Here is a 24,586-nt window from a genome sequence, read left to right on the forward strand (position 1 = left end):
AATATATAAAATCTTTTAGTTGCATTCATTTCTTGTTATATCATCTTCGCTCATTTTAGAGCATTAATCAATACTAAACTTTTCAATTTGGTGCACAAGAAACTACATATATTATTCTAGAGTCCTTACCTAATATCCTTGTGTTAAGTAAAAGAATGCATCTCCTTACAACATAATGACAATGTTTCCATGTGCTTATAAATACAATTAGCACTCTATTACAAGAAAATAGTCATAAGAAATTAAGATCATCTAGATAAACAACAAAGTAGAAATTCAAATTACACAGGATTGAATCTAAGCTCAATAAGATGAATCTATGATTATTCATCTCATGATGAGAGTTGTATTCATTTAGTTTTGTACATGAGTTTAATAGTATTTTTCTATATGTATATATTAATAAATAGCGTAATTTTGTGTATAGTCAAGTTCTTCCTAATAGTGTGAGAGTGGTTTTGTGTAAAGTGAGCTTGAGAGAGATAAATCAACAAGATTTTGGGGATGAGACAAGTGTGCTATGTGTGGTGCAGTGAAATTTGTATCTATATCATCTTAAAAGTTAGCTCACATTAATTTGGGAGCTCAAAGACCTCTTAGGCCCCATTTTAGTGATCTCTGAGAAGATGGATGTATTTATACTTGATTGTTCATATTTTCCTCGATCTTTTATCTATTCCCAACCATTTATTCTCCACTCTCAAAATCATGTAATTGATTCCCATGTAAAATGTCTCCTGGGTACAGGTCAACTTTGACCTATACCTGGTGTAGGTCAAGGTTGGCCTATACTTGGAGGGTTTTATTTGCAAAATTCTAGGTCCATTTTGAAGTACTTTGTTTCTTTCCTTCTCAGCATAGTCATCCCATTCGATTTTTATCTCAAAATAATTTAAAAAGGAGGCTTACTCACTTCATTTGATCACTGACTATTCATGCAAGTAATCCACAATATTTACATTCAATTTTCATGCAAGAAATTCTATAAGGTGCATTCAAGGAGTTCAAGTCATGTAAGCAAGGATTTGTTAGAGGTTGAAATTCCATTCAACTACGCATGCATTTCCTTCCATAAATCTAGCTTTGCTCTTCATTGGAGATAGTGGAGTTGGTCATTAAAGAAGGAGACCTATAGTCATTCATCATTTGAATAAGATCTCAAGAGTTAAACCATTCAAGCATTGAGCATACTTACATCCATGGATCTATGAAGAGGCACTTGTAGATCTATTGCATTTGTGAATACATCCTACATCATACATAAATCTACATATTGTATGCTCAAAAGGTAAACACATTTCTATAGACCATTATTCTTGAGAGAACCTATTGGAATTCTTTAGAATAATTGAGAGGGGGGGTGAATCAGTTATCCAAGGTCTAAATGTACAATTAAAAATTTTCCAGCTTAGTGAACCCATATCCATAAACATTTTCATAATGCATGCATCCATTAGATCATACAATCACGTAAACTTGCAGGTTACTACTAAATCAACTTTGTAGAAATGTAAACATAAAACATAATGTATTCAATAACACATTTCATACAATGATTTAATGTGGAGATCCAATTTGGGAAAACCCACCAATAACATGCTACTCATTCTTGCTCTTCTAAAGTGACGCCCTGTGAAAGGCCGAACCTGTTAAAGTTTACAATGCACACTATTAAATGTGACCTAGTTAAAGGATTTGAATCACCTTGTTAGGAGTGAGCCTTATTAGAGAACTTTTGATCATTCACTTGGAATATTACCCAGTTAAATGATTTACAAATGACTGTTAGGTCAACCTTAATCCAAAGGATTTATCCTAGACTGGTACAATGATTAGAAAGTAACAGTAAGGCTTGATCTAATAACAACTTACAACACACTTTCAGATTACATATCTATGTTTTAGTCCTCCATTCTACTTGGCTTTCACACACTTCAACTTTGATAGCTTGTTCACCCTCAAGCATCCATACCCTTAAGCCTTCTTGCTTTGCTTACCAATGTAGTCTCTTCTCTTAGGTCATTGAATGATGCAATACTCTAGACTCCTTTGTCTTCCTTAGGTTCTCACACATGATAGCCTTTGCTTCTAACTAGCCATCTCTATAAATAGAAAATTAAGATCTTTTGTCATTCATCCTCCATCACCCCATTTTAGGGTTAGATTAGATTAGGTAGGATTCAATGAATCTACCCATCATTTCATTTCATTCCCTTCTAGAAAATTCTCCTTCAATTCTCTTTGAATTTTCCTTAAAATGGTTCACCATGAATTTTGTGCCACTAGCTCATCAAGCTTATCTTCCACACAGTTGACACAATTCAAGAAATTAAACTTGTTGGCTCAAATTCATCAAATTCTTGATCTATCTCATAATGTTGACACTCGACATTAACTAGCTTCTAATGCTTGGCATCCACTATCAAAACACTTGGCAAGAACTAAAGTTTACTAGTGGTCAACATCAACTAAACTTGACTTGGCTTACATTGTATCACTCGGCTTACACTAGAATTGACTTTTCTCAGCTCCAAATGATTTTTTTCTTGGCTTATACTTACTTTTCTTGGCACCTAATTTGCAAATTGTTAAGCTTGCTAGACATACTTTGTTTAACTTGTTCTTCTAAACTTAATTAGTGTAACCATCCCTTACAACCTTAAGTAGATTACCAATGTACTATAATATCACTATCTTAACTGATCCTTGTACTCCTTTTCCATATCATAACTCAAACTTTTCACTAGGTGCTATTGTTACCTCATTTGATCAAATCCTCTTCATCAATCAAATAAATGATACTACTCAAATTATATAAGAAATTGTCTTACTAGCTAGTAGCAGGTTTGACATCAGTGACAAAACAATTATTGAAACACATATTTATACTTGTATCAATATGTTTTCAACAATATCCCTCTTTGGTGTTGATGGCAAACCAAACTAACAAAACCTAATCAGTTCAACCAAAAAAATACCAAAAAGAAAATAATTCCTTGTATTGAAATCTCTCCCTCTTTTAGTAACTTTCATCTATTGAATAGGTTACAAAATTTTGTTATGATCAATAGACAATCAATCAAATCATCCTTATGACTCCCTCTTGATCACTTCTTATATCACCTTTGACATTAACTCCCTCTTACTAGGTAGATATAATCAATAGGTACACTATCTCCCTTTCTTTGATAATAGTACCTCCCTTAGTAGGATAAGGAGGGTCAAGATTTCTCCCTCATCTCCCTCAGCAATATCTCCCTCTTTGACAACAATACCAAAGACTTTTCATCTTTATATGCAGATATGAACATTTGTAGGTTCTTCCTTGATCACCTAGCTTGTGATTGATTTGTAACTCCAACTCTTTGATTACTTTAGGTAGCTCCTAAAGTAAGATCTATTACATCAATGTATGATATATGTCAATCAACTTTTTTGATGCAAGGCACTCCTCATGATTCTTAGATAGTCTTTGATAGGGTTATCACCCCTAGTTTACCTCTTAGATAATCATGAGCATCCTTAGGTAATGCTTTTGTGAAGATAGTAGCTATTTTCTCTTTTGTGTTAACATATTCCATGTTCACCTTTTTATCTTGAAATAACTCTCTCAAGTAATGATACTTGATTGCAATGTGCTTAGTCTTTATATGCATCACAAGATTCTTTGATATATTTATAGCACTTGTATTATCATAATAAAGTATCATAGGTTCAATGATTTCTTCCTTCATACCTTTGAGTAGTTGTATGATCCATGCAATGTTTATACAATTTACTGCAGTAGCAACATATTCAGCTTCAACAGTAGATTAAGAGATGCAATTTTGTTTCTTGCTAATCCATGTAACCAGCCTTTTACCTAAGAAAATTTCTCCTCCACTAGTGCTCTTTCTGTCATCAATATTTCCAACCCAATCAACTTCAATGTAGGCTCTCAATTCAAATTTTGCATTTTTCTTGTAGTATAGGCCATATTCCTTTGTTCCTTTCAGATATCTCATTATTCTCTTAATTGTCATCAAACGATTCTCCCTAGGATTAGCAAAGAATCTTACAACTATTCTAACAGATAATGCAATATCGGGTCTATTATGTATTACATATTTTAATTTGTCAATCATAAACTTGTATAATGTTTGATTCACCTCAGCTGAAACATCATTCTTTGACAATTTATGGCCTATTACCATAGGTGTGCTTACTAGCTTGGAATCCTCTAATCCAAAAGTTTTCAATATCAACGTGTAGAATTACAGATATAATATTCTTGCCCCCTCGAGATTGAAATCAAAATGAGGTAGAGGAGATGTAGAAATGAGATAGATTTAATCAAAATGAGATATAAAGTCCTTGATGATAGATAAGAGATTAAGACTGAAGGTTGACAACCAAGTGTTCATATTATGCCCTAGTTTGACTAAGTTTGGCCAGATAGATGAATCACAAGAATTAGGTAAAAACAAGAAGAAAGGTGAAGAAAAATGAAATGAATGAGATGTGAAGAGAGTAGAGATAATGAAGAATTAGAGAAATGATGATTACCTCAAAAAGATTGAAAGATGTGCCTCAAAAGGTCAGTCAACTATGCAGAAGAAGGAAAAAATTTTAAATGTGATTTGACCATCAAGATGAACCCAAATTTCAATTTTGATTCCAAAAATGGACCCAAGACATTGAAATTATGTAAGGGTTCAATTTTTGCAGAAATATGAATTGGTCAAAAATAGGTTGGAAAGGTATATAAGGACCCCAAGGGATCATTTTCAAATCATTTGTCTCATTTGATCTTAGTAGTTTAGAGCATACAAAGAAATCACAATGGTAGAGATGAGGATTCCTATTGAAAAACATCAATTCAAGCTCAATTAGTTGTAGAACTAACCCCATCGGTACCCTACCCCGGTAAGTAACTAACATCTATGCTTGTTTTTGAGGGATTTTTGAGCATTTTTTGCATGTTTTTAGTTGTCATAGGAAAAAGTTCATATGATACTCCTGGACTATCATCCCATATGTATGTGGTCCATTGTACAATATGTTTGGTAGTTTTAAAGTATCATCTAGTAGGTAAATAGTATGTCATCTCATAAATACCCATCAGTCATGGGAGACTAGGAGAAGTATCATACTAGAATAAAGTATCATATCCATATTAAGTGAAGTATTGTACAAGACTTGTTTAGCCAAAAACAAAAAATACTTAGAAATGTAGTTACTTAGCCTCATCGGTACTTAGTTGATTGCTTCTATAGTTGAGTTTGAATATCCTTAGTTTCATTCTGATTCTTATGGATGCACACTCATGATATATTCACTTGTGTTTTCAATGCAGGTGTCATTTCCATATTTTTCCATCAAAGCACCCAAGGTAGTTGGTTTGAGACTTGCTCATTGGTTGGATGCCAAATAGAGGAGCACTGTAGGAGTCATGGGATTTGGAGAGTTTATATAGTTGCCCCATATATGTGCAAACCATGACTTATTGAAAATGTTGGTTGAGAAATAACATAGTGAGCATAATATTTTTCATCTACTGATGGGTGAGCAACAATCACTCTTGAGGACATCTATAGGATCCTTCGCATCCCATGCATGGAAGCCAATAAGTATTATTGTGATGTGGATCCTAATCAAACTCTAATGTTAATTTTTTCCCACATTATTTAGTTTATTTCCCCCCTAGATTATTCTACATGGTTTTGGGGGTAGTGCTCCTTATAGGGTCCTAAGACAGCGCCCCAGGTGCATTCCCTATCACATTATAGGGTGTAGTCAAAGGGAAATCCCCCCACGAGGGTTTTTAGGGCAGCACCCCCAAAAGCTTGACCAACTTCATTATTGTAAAAGGTGTTGGTTGCTATTTTTCTATTGGATGACCTATTCTAGCCCTAATTTTGTAAGAAAAAAAATTCTTGTATAAAAATGCTTAGGTTAGGGATTTTAAAATGTATGATGAGATTGTAGCTTCTTGGGGCGGTATTGAGCTATAAGGGATTATGGATTGTAATCAGGTTGTAATCACTGGATAATAATAATATTGGACTTAATGTTTAGTGGATGTAGCCCAAGGATTGGGTGAACTACATTAAGTATTTGTGTCTTGTGTTCTCTTTTGTGCAATTTATTATTTTTTGATATTGGATATATTTGCATGTAATTTTTATTTCTATCACATTTATGCTAACAAGTATTTTTTATAAGTTCAATTTGTCATTATAGTTAATCCTCTTGATATTAGTTCTAATGTGCAAACTTTATGTCGCAGATATACTTTGATTAGTCCATAGAGGATGGTGGAGACACACTATAGGTAGTGTTCTTAGATGACACAATACTAGATTGGTACATTATGTAAGAGTATATGATAGAGCACTATAGGGATCAACATCTGATGGCATGCATTGTGATCTCTTTGATTGGGTATTTTTTGGCTACCAATAGGAGCAAGAAGGGGTTTCCATGTGGATGGAAAAGACTAGATAGATTGACCCAGATAGATGGCATGGGGATTTGCCCTCCTGGAAGACATGTATCATAAGCTACATGATATAGTATATAGGAAGGCAAAGAGTTGGGCATGTGAAGCAATGTTTTCATAGGTGTGGGCATGGAAGCACATCATTGTGGTGTACCCTTGAGTTCAACCAAGATAGGTGGACCTTATATCTACAATATTTGGGATTCATAACACAATCACACATTGGGTTGACATCCTACTATTAACAATTGTTGGATGACTTACATTCATTATATTAGGAGCCATATGTAGAATGTGATCACTAGGTGGAGGCTAGGGATGAGTCAGCATATATGTTCTATAGTTGGCCATTATTGGGGAGGCACCCCAGGGTAGTGGAGAGATTCATGATCAGTAGGGTATGGAGGTAGTTTAGTAGGAGTCATCGAGTTAGTGTAAAGATGATCAAATATATGAGGTACAAGGAAAAGGAAGGTCAAGGATGACTACTTATGTTGAGTTATGCACCTGCCCCATGAGAGACACAATAGTTACAATGGATAGCATGAGATTTACTACTAGTGGTAATATATGTGGGGATGTCTTCTGACCACATGAGACATATGAGAGAGCATCCATTCCCTAGGTTTATTGCCCTAGATGTAGTAGAGGTGGATAGCGACAATGAGGGTGATGATGGAGATGACAAAAGGGAGGGAGGGAGGGGAGATAGGAGACGAGGCACTACTAGTGGGTCCAAGAGTAATGCCCCTTCTAGCAGTCAACCTACTACTCAGTCTAGGTCTAGAGGGTTATCAATGGAAATGGAGGAGGATGGGCTAGAGGAGGAGGAAAGATTAGTGACGAGGAGATATTATGTATGCTTAAAAAGTGAACACACTTCTATAGATCATTACTCTTGAGAGAACCCATGATGAAGAGAATCCCAAGAGGTGGCTTATAACTTCCCATCTATGCCATTCAAGGATTCAAATCGAGTATGGTGGCTATTAAATTAACCTGGTTATGCAACCCGTACAAGGTGCACCATAGAACAAAAGATTCAAAGGAGTATAGGTAAGAGTTTTGATATCCAAGAATCAAGTATGCAATGCAAGATGCAATCTAAGCTAATTGAAATACAAGATCTAAGTTAACAAAGAGTTGCAAAAACTCCTAATTAGACTAGGTGAGAAGCTAATTCATAAATGAAATCTAAGCTAATAATGCAAGTAAAGCAAGTGTAAATGTCCTCAAGAGTGTGAAGAAGAAAAATGACAACATAATAATAGAGTGCAAGCATGAGATATGAGAGAGTGAAGAGAGAGCCTCCTTTTAAAGAGAAATGGACAATAAGGAATAAGAAGAAAAATATACAATGGAGAATCAATCTCAAGTTGACTTTGTGCACAAGAATCTCCAAAAGTTAAAATCAATGATAGTGTTGAAGAGGCAAAAGATGCACAGAGGATAAAGGAGATTCCACCAACCTTTGAAAGTGTGCCCTCACATGTGTCAACAAAATGCTTTTCTATTTTATTTTTAAAATAGGAAATTCATTTTCATGTGCATACATATAAATGAGAGGGACTTTGGGGAGTTTATTTAATTAAAATAGGATAGGTTCTTTTAATTAAATAAGACTTAGGATAAAGTGGTAAAGTATGAAGTATCAAGATTTGATCAAAGATGATAGATAAAAGAGATTTAGTCTAGCATTTAGGAATTTAAAATTGTAGAAAGGGGCCTCATATTTTACTAGACCATTTTTGGGTGATTACACATACAATCATTCATACATCTTTGTGGATGACAGATTCAAATACATCCATGAATAAATCAACATTATTGTAGGGGTGAGATAAGTAAGTTTGAGAGAGATTAATTGATATGATTTATTCAAATGAGACAAGTGAGTTATTTTGTGGGGTAGTGGATTTTTTTATCTATTTAGTCTTGTTCATTTATTGGTTCTATAATATGTTTTTCCATATGTATACCTAGAAATGTGTATTTAAAAACTGGTAATGAGAGAGGATTAAATAAATATTAATATGAGACAAAAACATGTGAGCTATTCTTGCTTGGTAAAATTTGTATTTTTTATTAGTTTTCTTCATGAGTTTGATACAAATATTTTGATATATGTATATATTGATAAATGGTGCAATTTTATGAAAATTTGGGCTCATTTTATAGTTTTTACCTAACCAAATACATATATTGTCATTTATAACTCCCTACTTTATTTTTAAGCACATATATTATGATATGCTCCTCTTATATAAGAACATATTATATTGATTTGTATACATGCATATAAATAGTTTTTATGCACCTAAAATTAACCATTTACCCTTCCAAGGTCATGAACATGTGATCATGGACATGACACTAACCTTTCTAAATTTCAAACTCAAAATTTAGCCAATTGTCCCTCATCATTTTTTGTCTTAGACCAACTAATCTCATGTTTTAAAAATTTTGATTTGATTTACTAGTATATAAAGATGAGTACTTCATTCATTTTTTTTTAATATCATCTCCTTTTATTATAGATCACTAAGGGAGCTATCAATACTGAAAATTTCAATTTGGTGCACAAGAAACACATTTATTCTCATCCTTTCCTAATATTTGTGTGTTCAAGTAAAATAATTCATCTGCTTGCAACAAGATAATAACAATGTTTCCAATGTACTTATAAATACAACTAGCACTCCATTCCAAAAAAAAAAGGAAGATCATCTAGACAAACAACAAAGTAGAAATTTACATTACATAGGATTAAATCTAGGCTTGAAATGAGATGAATCTATCACTATTAGTCTTGTGATGAATGCTATATTTATTTATTTTTGTACATGAGTTTGATAATATTTTTCCTATATGTATATATTGATTAGTGTGATTTTGTTTATAGTCGAGTTCATTCTCATAGTTCTTTCTAATAGTGTGATAGTGTGATTTTGTGTAAAGTGAGTTTGAGAGAGATAACTCAACTTGATTGTGGGGATAAGACAAATGAGCTATTTGTCGTGAAATGAAATTTGTATCAATACCATCTTAAAAGTATGTGTGAATTAACTTGGAGGCTCAAAGACCTCTTCAACCCTATTTTAGTGATCTTTTGGAACATGGATGCATTTATGCTCAATTGTCCATATTTTCCTCAAGCTTTTGTCCATTTCCAACCATTTCATTTCCACTCTTGAGATCTTAGAGCTAATTACCATGTAAAATGTCTCATCAATACAGATCAAGTTTGACCTGTACCTAGTGTAGGTCGAGGTTAACCTATACCTAGAGGGTTTTATTTATGGGATTCCAAATCCATTTTGGGGTATTTTATTTCTTTCCCACTCAGTGTAGTCAATTATTTCAATTTTTGTATCAAAATTGATATAAGAGAAGGCCCACTCACTTCATTTTATTTTCAATTATTCATGCAAGCAATCTATAACTTTGCATTCCATTATTCATCCAAGTAATTCTTCAAAGTGCATTCAATGAGTTCAAGCCAAGTAAGCAAGGATTCATTTGAGGTTTTCATTCCATTCAATTAAGTATGCACTTCCTTACATAGATCTATCTTTATTCTTCATTGGAGATAGTGGAGTTTTCTATTAAAGAAGTAGATCTACAATCATTCATCATTTGCACAAGATCTCAAGTGTTCAATCATTCATGCGTTGAGCATACTTACATCCATGGATTTATGACTAATAACTTGTAGATCTATTGTATTTGTGAAGACATCATATATCATACATACATATACATATAAGAATTCATACATCTTTGTGGATGATGGATTCAAATCCATCCATGGAGGTTTGACAAGCAAGTTGATTATTTACATTTGTCTTGTGTTTTCATGCTTTTAATTTAAAGGTTGATTCTAGCTAAACAGGGGCTTGGATAAGGCAAGCTCCTCCCCCCTCCCTCCCCCACAATAATATCTAGTTTTCTTGTGTGTAGGATAAGATTCACAGAATTTCATATCTATAGAATCAAGAATTGCAAATCCAAGGTTTTACTTTTTTTTAGAGGTTTAGATTTGTAGATTCTTGTGCAATGCATGTATAGGTTGACCTTGACCTATACCTAGATTTACCTATACCCCAAAAGTTGACTTATTCTTGGGGCTTCAAATTTTTATAGTTTTCATATTCTAACTTGCAAGCTCTAGATATGGCTTAATTTTGGCTTCTATCCCAATTTGACAATCCACTTTTAGATCTAATCTTGTTTCCTCTACTAGACCTTAATGTGTGTTTGATTTCCTTTTTGTTATTTCATTGCACTAATTTTTTTATTATTGGAGTGATCTCTTTATGCACTTGATTTTTATTTATGAGTATACTTTAATTGTATTACATTTAGTTAATTAACTTGTATTAATCAATCATAATGATTTAATCCATAAATTTAAGGGAAAATAACAAGCATTGCAAGAGTTCCTTTAGTGTACACATTTGAATGAAATTGGACTTAGCATTAGACCCCTTACATCCATTTTTGGCTATGCTAATCTAATTTGGGTTCTCTTGAAGGTTATTCTTGAAGGTCCCTCTTTCTCTTTCCCCAATGTACCCCCAATCCCTCTGATGAGCCCAATATTTTATGAGACATTTTGATGAGCATGACTTATGACATGTCATATTTTGATGTGGTCATTAGATGTACTATAGTTTTATCACACCTAATATTGTATACTTGGTTCACCTTCACCTTATATTTTGATGAACCCAATGCTTTTATGCTTAATATATTTTGATTGAGGAGTTATAACTTATTTTTGTCATCTTTATTTGAATACTCACATTATATGCTTGGTTTACCTTCACCATATATTTTAATGAGCCCAACATATTACACATTATTATTGCACCTTCTTGATTTGATAGTTAGATCTAATTTTGGGTCTCCTTTTGATGCATTGGTATGTCTTTCTTAGATTTCATACTTCCATATCTAGATCTACTTTGCATTGTGATAATCTCCTTTCAAATTATACATTTTCTATATTTTCAATTGCCTTCATATCACATATTCTTTATTTCATATCTTTGTGTGTGAGCTTTATCACTTTGAGTCCAACCTTTAAATTCTAGTTATAAGGAGTCATAGACTCGTGGGTTCATTTGATCTTGAACCCTCATTATTTCTTCTGAATTATGATGATTCTATGAGACTAGAAAATAGGTAAATCTACATATTAAGGTAACAAAAAAATTTAAAACACATGAAAAATATCCTAATCCAAACATAAGAGAAACTTGAAATCAAAAGAGTTAAATGTTGAAGTTGATGAAAGATCAACTCCATAGCTCCCAAGAATCACTTGCATGCAAACACTTATCACAGAAAGAGAGAAGCAAAAGCTATGGAGGCTAGAACCAAATCCATAGATGAGACACTCTTGATGAGAAAAAAGAGAAATTTCTATAATCAAAAGTGAATCAATAAATTACAAAGAGATCAATCCTTATAAAAGGAGACAAAACCCCAACTAGTAAAACCTAGGTTGCATGATAATAATTAATAAAAGAATTAATCATTATATGCGCAAAGTTTAGCTTAAGTAAACTAAAGATAATAAGTGACTTAATAATCAAATGAATATGATTTAATTAATAAGCTAATATCTTATTACTCTAACACCCCCTCTTAAGATAAACTTAGGGAGTAGCTAATAACTTAGAAACTACTGCTGAAAGTAAATTTGGGTCCTGACAAACAAAGCCTGATGAGGTACCCAAGCACAACCAAATCTATGAAAAGATGAGAAATAGAGAAAACCACGTGGGAAAAACCATATTCCAAAAAGAGGTGGAAAGAGTGTTGAAAGAACTAGTGAAGGATTAAAAAAGCCTCCAAACTAGGGAATGTCCCAGAAGATAGGAACAAAAGATTATCATGAAGAACACCACTGAAGCATGAAGCTACAAACACTACAAAACTATTGATTTGAAGAACCTCCACTATATAGAACATGACCAAGTAGAGAAGACTAAGTCTAAAGAGTTGATCAATCGAAGATGGAAGGTATCTCCATGGCCTCAAAAAATAGGAATGAAATAGGGGTGATCCCACAATAATGGGTTCCACATTTTGGCCAATTTTGACACTAAAATCAATATTTTTGCAACAAACCTCATGTTTGAGTGACTATATCTCTAAAACTATAAATAATTTCAAGATGACATAAACTAGTGATTTTTAGTACTCTATTTCTACTTTATAACCAAATTTTTTTAATCTGATTTTTTTTTTATTCATGTAAATTATTTCATCTCCTTCAAAAAGTGGTACATAATAAAATTCAATATTTTTAAAGAGTGACAGTCCGTTTGACACACATAATTTTTTTCTAGAAATGATAATGAAGTAATTCTTTTGGCATTAGATTTGTAACATCAATATCCAGAGGATGCATTTGGTTTGATTCATTTTGGTTGAATATTGTATAATTTATGAAGTTTTGAAGTGACACCAATCATAATTTAGACATACGTTCATTTTGAAACAGATAATTTGAAGTCAATTTATCATAAACCTTTTTTTTTTTAATAGAAAGTTATCTCAATAAGCTATTTCCTACATATTTTTCAAAAAAAAAAAGACCTAATTTACTAATTTTCCCAAAATGTCAAAGTCAGTCGATGTTCAATCGGTAATGAACCTATGATGAGTTAAACTCATATTTGAAAGTCTTAATGATTAAAATATGTATTACAATTATAGTCGTTGGAAAGCTTGCTCTGGGAAACACATATTGACATTTTTTATTTTACAGTAGGAAATCATTCTTTTGCAATTATGGGTGTCAAAAGAGCAAAAAAAAAAAACAAAAAATTAAGAAAAAGGGTGCAAAATATTCTTAGTTTTGAGTGTTCACTGCGAACAGAACATTCACTGTGAACATATTTTCTATGTTTGGTGTGAACATGTGTTCGCAATGAACATATGAGATATAATTTCCTAGCCACTAGAAATTTAACATGATATGTTCGTGCAAACATATCTAATTTATTATGTTCACGTGAACATTAAAAAAACAAAAAACTTGACGTCAACTTCTGACAAGTAGTTTAAAAGTAGTGACAGTGACAAGAAAATCCATACAACAAAATTTTTATATGATTATTGCATGAAATTTATCTTGAGACAAGGGGTAAATTTTGTTTTTTTTTTCAATTTTATAATGGGAAACAAGAAAGGAAGGCAAAGAAAATATGCAAGAAAGAGATATGATGAAGTAGAACAAAGAAATCTTCAGAAGACTACAACACTTTATCATCAAATTAAACAAGGTGAAGGAAATGTTCAAGAAGGCTCAATAGAAGTAGAAGAAGTGCATATGGGAGAGAGGCCAGGAACACTCCCTACGAAATTTCAAACAATGAATGTTGAAGAAGGCTCAAGATCATTCCCTATAGAGGTTCAAATAACAGAAGTTGGAGAAGGGTCAGAATCTTTCCCTACAGAATCTCAAACAATGGATGTTGGAGAAGGCTCAAGATCTCTCCCTATAGAAATTATAGTAACAGAAGTCAGAGAAGGGTCAGGATCAGGTGCAAGAACTGGTATGGATGAACTCCTAAATATTGCCCAATCTGTAAATAATGCTATTTCTCCAAAAAAATTAGATCATTTACTTAAAATGGATGTGGATAAATTGAGAAGACTTGCAACTACTGTTAAACCATTAAGTTTGTCTAAGAAAAGATCAATGAATAAGAAGATAAAAGAAATTATGACTCAATTTGATAAAACTAAAACACTTGAACAAGCTCAGTTACTTTCACTTTTGCTTACACAAAAGAAGTTGCAAGAGGCATTGAAATTGTTAGGTGTAGACACAACATCAAAGAAGAGAAGATTTTCTAGCATGAAAACTAATTTGATTGAAAATGTTAAACAAGGTTTGAGAAACATAAGAAAATACTCTCGAACCAAAGATAAGTCTGTGGCAAGAAAAGTGATGTTGATGTCTGTTGTAAATAAGAATATGATCCAAAATAGACAAATATCTTCAATTTCATGTGAAATGGGTTTTAGTAGGAAAAAAATGAGAAAATATGTTAAGAGAAGATTAATTGTGGATGATAATACTATGGAGGGCAATTGGACAATCATGTGTAGAGCACCTTGTTCTGATAGGATTGAAGAGTCATTATAAAATATAGTCATACCATTTTGGATTGATAACACTCATCCTTCATCAAATAGCAAAGATGTTATTAGGCATAGGATTGCATCTGGTCAATATGAACATCACACAAAACATTGGTTGGACACAACACAACATGAGTTATATGTGTCATTTTGTAGTGAACATCCTAATGTAAAAGTTGGGCAAACGTTGTTTGAAAAATTGAAGCCATACTTTGTGAGGTCAAACAAAGTGTTTGAAACATGTTGTTGTCGTCATCATATTGAGTTTGATCTCCACTATTAGGTATTTTGAAAGTTTGTAGAAGACACATATGGTTTTCATGCTGCTCCTCCTAGTAGGAGAAATGAGTTTATATCATCCATTCTATGTGACAAAATAGATGATCTAGGTGGTCAAATAAATTGCATCAAAGGATTATGTGAAATATGTGGTGAATTGGCTCTATTTCCTTTGAAATTTGAAAATATTGATGCAACAAAAAAATTGAATTCCAAAAGTTACAAGTATGTCAAGAATGAAACAAAGTTGGGAAAATAGACAAAAAGGTTGGAATATGTTGAATAGGAGTTACCTATTCTAACATTTATGAACAAATTTAAGAATTTGATTCAACCTTATATTCGTCACACATTTTTTGCAAAGTGGCAAGTACGATAGTTTCAAACTTTGAGAGATAATTTTCCACTTGGAACGATTGTATCAATTCTTAATTTTGTAGAGAACTATTCCTTTGTTCATCATAAAGCAATTCAATCAGATTATTACTTTTCTAAGCAGGTCACTATTATGGTACATGTTTCTTATAGACATACATAGTTAGATTTGGATGGTGTTCAGAGTATAGTTCAAGCACGAGTAATTAAAAAGGAATATCATTTCTATATAAGTGATGATAAAGAACATGACATTCACTATGTTGAACATTGCTTCAATATCTTCTTTTCTTATTTGAAAGAAAGAAACATAAATGTTGATAGACATTATGTTTGGTCTGATGGATGTGCCACACAATTCAAATCATCTAGACCATTTTATGCATTATGTAGATGTCATCGCAATGAGAAAATAAAACACATATGGAATTTCTTTAAGAGTGGTCATGGAAAAGGTGAGAATGATGGTGTTGGAGCTTGCATCAAACGTGCTCTGTGAAAGTATCAAATGAATTATCAAGGAGTTCGTGTAAATGATGCACATGATGTTTTTGAATGGTGTAAGACATATTTTGCATTAGATGAGGTTGGGACATCATCAACAATGAGTTGACAAGTACCATATAGAGTCTTTTGGGAGATAACAAGTATGGATGTGTACATCTATTTAATTTTTATGCAATTAATCTATAAAATTTTATTGTTAAGTTTTATTTTTCAATTCATTGAAGTTTAAATTTAATTTGTTCATATTTTCAATTTAATGAACTTTCAAGTGTTAATAGAAAAAATATGTATGGTTGCAAGAGGATAGAAAACACACGTTCCTTACATTCAGTCATGAGTATAGATAATTGCAATTGGAAATTGAAGACAAGAGAATATTCATGTTTTTGTGACAATTGCATTCATGAAGATTAAGAATAATGCATCAATCAAGCATGTGGATATACAGGTGCATGGATTTCGATACCACTTGATGTTACTGATACATTTGATAAAGATGATGAAAATTTTGATGATATTCCATTGATTTATGATGATTATGATTATATCTCTGGATTGGTAAAAGTGGGTAAGTATCATAAAAATTAATTTGAAAAAGTGTTATTTAATTATCAATTTGAACTATCTTATATATGTACTGTACACATACACATGTATACTTTTTATGCAAGAGATATCTTTGTAGTGATTGCGAAGCCTATTGGTTTAAAGAATAATTTTGACAGCGAAGTGTCAAATACACTTAACCATTTTACTATACATGTCAAGCAAAGAGTAGGAGCCAAGTCACTGTCATATGTTGAGCAATCCATTTTTATCAAGTGTTGAGTGATATCAAGTGTCGAGTGATATCAAGTGTCGAGTAATATCAAGTGTCGAGTAATACAATTTTGTTTAGGTGCCGAGCTATCCAGGAAACAACATGTGCCAAGCATCAGTAATGCTTCATGAGTCGAGTAACTCAAAATATCAGCATAAGAGTTTGTAATTGCACAAACTATGATGTAAACTTTCTTTGTAGCCGACACAAGGTAAATCTCGAAAGATCTAGAGATAACAATAAATCTTTTACACTTCCTATGCAATCTGCATGCAGCCAATTGGAAAATTGGAAAGGCATGCAACCAATTAGCAAAAGGGAAGTATTGAGCGGGAAATTGAGATTCAATGTGGATTGTAGATCCATATCTAACCCTAAGTCTTTGAAGTCTTTTTAAGGAATATGAAAGTTTCATTTTAATAGTGATGGTAGAAGGAGAATAGTGTTAAGGGGAAAAACATAATGGAATTCAGTGGAAGGAGACATAGAGAGTAAGAGCAGCAATTCAGTATTCAGTTGATCAGAACAAAGCAAAGGAGACGAATAGAAATTAGATCTCAGAGGATCAAAATTAGAGAGAAATCCAGAACAAGTGCCTGCATTTAGCAATCAAGGATTGCAAACAATCAGGTTTATAATACCTAATACTCTTTTACCATTGTATTAGAAAGGAAATCCTATGTAGATAGGTTGGCTTAACAGCTATTTGTATATCCTTATCAAAAGGTGATTAAATCCTTTAACAGGGTGACACTTCATGTTAAGTGTTTGAAATCCTTTAACCAGGTCACTATTGACACAGTGTAAAGCCTTTAACAGGGTAGGGCTTTAACAGGGCAGACCATCAGAAGTGGTTGAATAATATTGCTGCAGTGAATTTTTGTGCGTATCATCCCCACCCGAATTTTACCTTCTTATTTTTGGAGGGTTTCTGGGTTACCAAATTCCAGTATTATGTGTTGTTGATGCATGTATTAGTTTCATGATTATTTGATGTGTTTACATGCATGTAATTTACTTTCAGTTAAAAAATTTATTGCTTAAAGTGTGATACTTATGATTCACCCACCCCCCTGCCCCCTCTCATAAGTATCCTTTCCATATTTGAATATTCCAACAGAGCCTGGAAATTATGAAGGTGTCAATTATTATTTATTGCGATGTACTACAGAGAGGAAAAAGTTATATGACCCTGAAGAAAGTGATGGAATGTTGTTTCCCATAGGTAACTTTATATGAATTATATATATATATATATATATATATATATATATATATATATATAACTTTATATTTATCAAATTTTAAAATACTTAAATTTGTGTAGGTTCTATTGTGATAGAGGGAACATATTTGAAGCAAGAAAAAATAGTTCAACATGGAATACATTTTGTTGATTATCAACCTAACAACAAGGTTTTACAATACAACCACCTGCTTGTTGCTACCAGGCTTTGTCTACATCCAGTCAAAGTTAAGCATGCATGTCGCAAGTGGAGACTAGACAGTGAAGACCATGAGAAGATATTACATGTTATAAGTGTACATCATGGTTGAACTGATATTTGAGATTTATTTTATAATAATTTGAATATCAACTTCTTTTCAAACTATTGAGTTTCATCTTGAATTAAATGTGTTTTTAATTGTACGAGCATAGTCTTAGTTATCATTAGTTTATTAAAAAACTATATAAATTAATAATATTAATTGTACCATGGATGAATTTAATAATTTAACAACTTGATATTTAAATAGGCTAAGTTAGTTCAAACTTACACAATCATTATTTATAGATATGTATAAAAAATAATTTAATATGTTACAATTCTTAAATATCAATTTCTTTTGAAACTATTGAATTTCTTCTTGAATTAAATGTGTTTTTAATTGTATGATCATAAGTTCTTAATTATCATTAGTTTATTAAAAAACTATATAATTTAATAATAAATTAATTGTACCATGGATGAATTTAATAATTTAAATTCATTTATCAACTATTTTTTCAAAATATTGAATTTCATAAGTGAATTAAATGTTTTTTTTAAGTTGTAAGATTATAAGTTCATAGTTATCAAATGTTAGTTTATTAAAAAACTATATATTTTAATGTTAGAACTTTATTACATCTAGATGGTCATACTATTAAAGTTTAAATTAGTTTAAATTAATATGCTTTTAAATATTATATTTTGTAAAAGTTTTCTAAAATAGTGTATTGGCTTACCTAATTAACATATTTTTATTCACATAAAACTAATGTTTATCTTTAGCGCATTAGTAATTGATAATTTAAGAAATATGTATCTTTCTAACTTCCTACTAATTGATATAAAAAATTTGCATATTTATTCAAGTACTAATTGATTTACCAAATTTATGTATCTTTAGTCCTTCTAATTGTTTATTTCATATAATGATTACAATTTTAAAATATAATGAACATTTAAATTTATAATCTAAATCATTTCTAGGTTAATTTAGTAGTTTTAACCACCTATATTAATTCAATTCAATCACCCTATTTAAATTATTATTCTTTTTCAAAATTTTCAATTAGGTTTGTAGATCAATTTGGAACTTCTTTGAATATTTAACTATTGAAGTACCTATATTTAAAGAAGTTAATTTGATTATTTTATAATGATGACAATAAAATCTAAAGTTTAAAAGCTATAATCTTATTGATGAAGAATGTAGAACTACTATAAGTTCTCTAAAAAAATATCACACATGTATATATGTAACATGTACACGTCTCAAGATCATGTTCTATAGCTATAATACAAAAAAATACACATATACACGGACCTCAAGAATAAACATCTACATATCTAGAATATATCTCTACAACTAAAATACATACATATGCAAACTATAAATCTTGAATAAATACATGTACATAGCAAAATATAAAATGTCATATATACATGTGTGACCATCTAACTACTAAAGTACTCAATAATCAAATAAATAGTGAAATATATGTATACATGTATGTCATCAAGGTACTAAAATGTACACATATATGTGTATGTAAACTATCTCCAATATATAAATGCATCAAAAAATATATAAAGATCTACTACTAGAGGGACCCCTCAAGATGCATACGAACAGAACGACCCTTTGATTGAGTCTCTTGTACATTCTCTCACCGAGGTGCATCAAGCAAGTCCTGCAAATATATATATGCATAAACATACATTAGAGTTCTATCTAAACATATTGTATATGTGTACATGTACATTCAAATTAAATAAGAATTTGCATATATATATATAGAACTTGAAACATTTAAATAACTTTAAACAAACTATTTAAAACTCAAGTACCTAAGAACTACCAAGTGCCTCAATAGAATCATCTCTCTTACATACATGATACCCTAAACCAACACTATGTGTGACCATGTGCTCAATGACCTATGCCTGCATGATTTATTATAGTTATTTAGATTAAATTAAATATCTAGATATATATGAACTAAATTTTTTAATAAATTCATATTTTTTAAAATTTCATATATATTTAAAATTTTAAAAAAATTATATATGTACCTAGGTCTCCGGAGGTGGAGGATGATCAACAAACTCCATCGTATCATCTATCGATGCACCTAAGCCTAAAACTCCAACACCTACTAAAATAGCCTCAGCACCATGTCCAACTGCTAGTAAATCTAAGTGAAGTGGAATGTGTAACTGGCTAAGTAATGGTGTAGAATTAGTGCTACTAGGTCATTCGAACAATAGGTCCATGTATGATAAAATACCTAGGGTCAAACTAGTATCAATCTCAGATTGGCCTCACAACTGCTCACCAAAATCATCAAGACCCTTAGTTGTGATATGGACATCTCCAACTCGTATACCTAAGTCATCTGTAGAGTGTCGTGAGCCTAGTGCTGAATGTTGTGAGCTATGCACAAGTGTATCATCTATCACTAGTTTGGTGGCCTATGCCTATGGAACTATTCTAGGGCTCTGATGATGTCTAACAACATCCTTCACTGGGTGAACTAGAATCCCTTGTGTATTGGAAATATAACTAATAATGTGCAACATATCCTCCAAAAAATACAATGCCAAATCCTATGTCTTATATCCTAAAAGACCATGAACATCACCTGGTAGTGATAGCCCAATAGCTCTATATGCATCATCAGAGGTGCCTGAAGTGCTACTAGATGCCTCTAAAGATGGTCGATGAGGTGGACAAGGATGTCGACTATGAATACAACAACCAATAGAATTAGATGTGATACTAGCGACCATAGATGCAATGTGTCCAATAGTGTCAATTGCTCCCCTTTAGGAAGCAATGACAACTCTATCTACAATAGGCGCATGTGCTGGAGCCATAGGAGGAAGTCTCTGTCCAACAAGCTATCTAACATCTCAAGGTGGTAAATGATGTGCACTGCAATACTGGTCATGATCTATGATCCAACCACGCCCCTGTTCACAATAATCAAGAATATCCAAGTAGTTGGCATTGAGCCCCATGAGAAACTCAACATACAACTACTGTACAAAATAAAAAGGTATCTAGTCGTTATTAGGATAACGACCATGTGCAGCTAAGAACCGAGGATAGATCATGCTAGCAATAACAAGATTTGTGCATCATGTCACTCGGTAGCCTCTCACCCTACCCTGTGCTCCCTCATATCCTAGAAAGAGCTTTCTTTTGATGACATCTTCGGGGGCCACCCTCTTGACATCATCGAAAGATGCATCTCCTAAAATCTCAGCCCTAAGCTCCCTAGATATGGAAGCTAATATGTCAGGAGTAAACAAATGATGAGCTCTAAATCTAGCTATCAGATCTTGTAAACTCCTACATATTGTAGCACATATGTCTCTATAAAGACCATCATCAGAGGATGATATAGACTGATGTAGTCTAGCAACCTCCTACTCTAAAAATTCAAATAAAGCATTGATATCAATGCATGGAGGTGATGCAGTAGGACCTCTAGTAGGAGCTGCAAGTGCAGCCTAACGAAAAATAGGAGCCACACTAGGAGCCGCACCAGGAGACAGAACATGAGCTGTACGATGAGCCGTAACTTGAGTCACACCACAAGCCCCACTACAATTTGCAGCATGAGCCCCACCATGAGCACCATGACGAGCTACATGACGAGCCAAAATAGGAACTACATCAGGCGCTACAACAGGAACTACATCAACCTGTACCACAGCAGGTGCTGCAACAAGAGTCGTAGTAGGAACTACACCAAGAGATGCATCAAGCTGATCATGTAAAGCCATATCTAGATGTAGAAATGTATCAAGAGCTAAACTGTCTACTGTACACACAATTTTTAATTTTTAATTAAAAATTATATATGTAATTGAACGTACATTAGTGTCTAGATAATCTGTAACATGTACATATATGATCTGATAAAATTTAAATATATATGATTGAATGCACATACATATACACATACATGAGAACTTTAGAGCTAGAACATATTTTCTATATATTTCATTTCACAATAAATAACATATTTTCTATATATTTCATTTAACAATAATTTATTCAAAATAAACTTTCAAACATGAAAATGTGTTAAATTAACTATATATATTTACTTATTATTAATTAAAAATTAGCTAAGTCTATTGTACACTTAAAATACATTATTATATATTATGACATTGCACGTTATTTCTATAAGGAAAATATAGTTCAAATCTAGCTAATTTAACACATTTTTAATTAATAATAAGTAAATAATATAAGTAAACTTAGATTTTCTATATTTCATTTAATAATAATTAAATATCCAAAATAAAATTTCGATCATACAATAAGAAAGTTCAATAATATATTTACTTATTATTAATTAAAAATGTGTTAAATTAATTAGCTAGATTTTCTATATTCTCCTTAAATAGAAATAACACAATGTCATAATATATAATAATGTATTTTAATGTGTACATTATTTTCAAATAAGTGAAAATTTAGTATCATTTGATTAAAGATGTTGTAAATTATTATAACTTAGATTTATGAAATAAAAAATGCATGTGCACTCAATTTTTTATCATACTAATTTTTTAACCATGTATCTCCAAATTTTCACATAGATGTTCAAGTTTATGTTATCTCGAGGAAAAAAAAGTTAACTTTTGACACCTTTTTTAATCCCATATTTTCAAGCTTTTATCCAAACTAGTTTTTAAATCATTTACAAGAATCTCGATTGATCTTTTATCATGTGAGATATGTTGTCCAAGGTCTAATATGATGGCTAAATAATTTTTTATTAATGTTTCTACTAAGTTTCAAACAACCTCCAGGCTTTTATTATTTTTGTCCTTATGATTTAAATTGAGCTTTTGTTAGGATTCAAATTAGGGTATGGTTATCATGAATGTTAGGGTTGGGTTAACTTAGGTTATGGTTATAGTTTAGATTATATTACAGTTAGGGTTAAAATAGGGATATATTAGTTTAATTAATGTTATGATTTAAGGAAAATTAAGGTTAGAGTTAAGGTTAGCAAGTAGGATAAGGTGCAAATTAGAGGGAAAGTCTTTGATTTATAGTTAGGGTTGAAGATAACTTTAAAGTTGAGAGTTTGGTTATGGTTCTAGAGTTAATTTATTGCTAGGATTTTATTATACTTTGGGGGGTATTATGAGTTCAATTAGGGTAATAAATTATTTATATTAAATTCTTAAAGGATAATGTTGAGGTTTAGGTTGAACACGTTGGGTTACATAGATCATTTAAAATAAGGGTCATACTTCATGTACCTGTACATGTGTTTATGTATGGCATGTATCTCTTGAATGTAATATTATAATTTAGGATTCCTATGTCAACTTGTTTTAATTTTATGTAAGTTCTAGGCCTCAATTAGGTTTTAAAATAGGGTTTTAGTGTAAGGGTTATAATTATACTCAATTTTAGGGTAAGATTTAGGACAAGATGACATTGTTAGGGTTTATACGAGTATAATTTAGCATTATTTAGGGGTTAATAAATTAAGGTCCACATATGGTTAAGAATTTAGGATAAGGATACTTTAGCATACACGAAGTTTATGATTTGGTTCAAGATTATGATTTAGGGTAAATTATCATTTATAATATAAGGGTTTAGAAATTAAATTTTAAGATCTTGAGGTTAGGGTTAGGGTTTGGTTAGGTTAGGGTTTTGATAATGGTTAGGGTAACTAAGGTTTGGATAGTTAAATTTTAGTTAAGGTTTAGGGTTAGAGTTAGGATTATGGTCCGGGCTATGATTTAGGATCAAGAGACCATGATTAGGGTTAGGATCATGTGGTCAAAGACCTTAGGAGTACAAATTATAGTCTATCAATTAGGGTTAGTAAATTAGGCTTTAGCATTTAGGATTTAGGGTTATAGTTATGATTCTAGAGTTAGGGTACATTGGGTTTACATTTCTATTAGTATTATTAATAGGGTTAGGATATGGGTTGACATTGGTATTAGTATTATTTTTAGGGTTACATGGTTTGTACATCAAGGTTTAAATTTATGGATCTAGGATTATGATTAGGGCTTATAATTTAGGATAAGGGTTGGGGCTTATCATCTAGTATAAGGGTTTACCATAATTTATGTTTAGGGTTAGAATTATGGTTTAGTGCTTAAAATTAGTTTATATATAGCTAGCTTTTAGAATTGGAGTTTAGCATAAATAAATTTAACATTTTAGGATCTTAGTATACATACAACTTGATTAGGGTTTAGTATAATTTAGGGGACCATGGTTTAACATTTATGATTTATGATTATAATTAGGGTTCTAGGCTATACTTGTTTACATCATTGTTAGAAGTATGGTTAAAGAGGGTTAGGGTATGGGTTTACATCATGTTGTTAGAAGTATGGTTCTAAGGGTTAGGATTTGTATTAGGGATAAGCTTTTGGACTATGGTTTTGACACACAGTTTTAGTATTTATAAT

This window comes from Cupressus sempervirens, chromosome 11 (assembly GCF_028749045.1).
Source record: "Cupressus sempervirens isolate cs-2001-9-10 chromosome 11, ASM2874904v1, whole genome shotgun sequence".
NCBI lineage: Eukaryota > Viridiplantae > Streptophyta > Pinopsida > Cupressales > Cupressaceae > Cupressus > Cupressus sempervirens.